We start from the raw sequence: 1,550 nt of genomic DNA on the forward strand, positions 1-1,550 counted from the left end.
GGTTCCAAAACCCCCCCCCCCCCCCCCGGCCCCCCCCCCCCCCCCACACATCTAGTTTAAATGTGACAACCAATGAGCAAGAATGTTCTTCTGTAGTTTCCGTCCAATGGATATGGTCATTCTGTACCTTTAAAGTTCCGGTAAACCTTGGATGGTAGTAGCATCAGCTGATGGTTTTAATGACACAAGACTGTTGAATTTGGTGAGGTTTTAAAGGCTGAAGGGACAGCTCGTTTCAATGAAAGAGGTATATATTCTCCATATTCTTGTTTGTCATTGAGACCTACATGGACTACCACTTTATCTGGTATCTGGCTTGGTTCAGCTTTGGAGAGAATTGACGATTTACGAGAGGTTGATGATGGCACATTGGGATTTGACAGAGAGATGGTAGGACTATCGGTAGGTGAATTAGGTAAAGATGATCTGCGGTGAGTGCTCTTTCTTTAAGAAGGACTTTCAAAAGCGGATGCCATATATATATGGCAATGGTTTTAGAAACAAGCAGAAGCTTGATATATTAATCCGTTACCATAAATGTATCTATTCGAAGTAAAACTTTGGATTGGGAGGGTCTATCGCCAACTTGTTTTCATATTCATTCTTGGGGGAAAATGATTATATGATTATAATGATTCTTTCAATATTATTGCATTTTAACAATGAAATGTTTTAAAGAAAAGTTTAGTTAGCTTGACGGAGGATTGTTGATTATTTAAGATTTAATATATTCTATAGTTTGCCAAAGTTTCTGTACAAATGAATAAAAAATATCGTCTAAAAATCTCACATAAAAGAATCGTTGAAAGGCGGATATTGATGATATTTCTCGTTCCAACTTAGTCAAAATATAGTAGTATAAGAAGTAGCTTCTTATCCCCAGCATCTACCACTAACCAAATTTGGTCTAAAATCCTGCCAACTTCAAAAAGATATAATGCAGTTGCGTCTTGTCTCTACCTTATTCACAAAAACTATTAAGAAACCAATTATCTAGAAGCACAATTGATAACCTCTGAGAGAACTTTTTTAAATTTTGATCAGAGGCTGTTATATCTTCGAAAAATCCAACTGCTCAAAATGTGCCATGATCGAAGCTGGAATATCCCTTTTAAGTGGTTTTAAGAACTAATTTCTAAAGACAATACCAATTAATCCCAATTATTATTTTATTAGCACTATTAATAACATAATATAAAAAAACAATAAATGTTTACATGAAAATATTTTCATTAAAGTCTAAATTAACATAAAAATCATGATAATTATAATATTGACAATTTATATCTTTATCTATTTTGATATAATATTCATCTTTAATCTTCATTTCACTTTCTTCTAATAAACTGACATCTTGTACAATACTCAACATTTCTGATGACGTCATAATATATGATGGTATAGATGGTTCTAGCTCATCAAGGTCGATAAATGATGACGTCATGCTTGAAGAAGATGAATAATTAAGTGATTCTTGTTGAAGATTGTGTAAACATTCTTCTGTTATATAACAATCTAAATGTGGTATCCTCTTCACATGTATACCCATT

Source organism: Lottia gigantea (assembly GCF_000327385.1).
Source record: "Lottia gigantea unplaced genomic scaffold LOTGIsca_9, whole genome shotgun sequence".
In the NCBI taxonomy this organism is placed as follows: domain Eukaryota; kingdom Metazoa; phylum Mollusca; class Gastropoda; family Lottiidae; genus Lottia; species Lottia gigantea.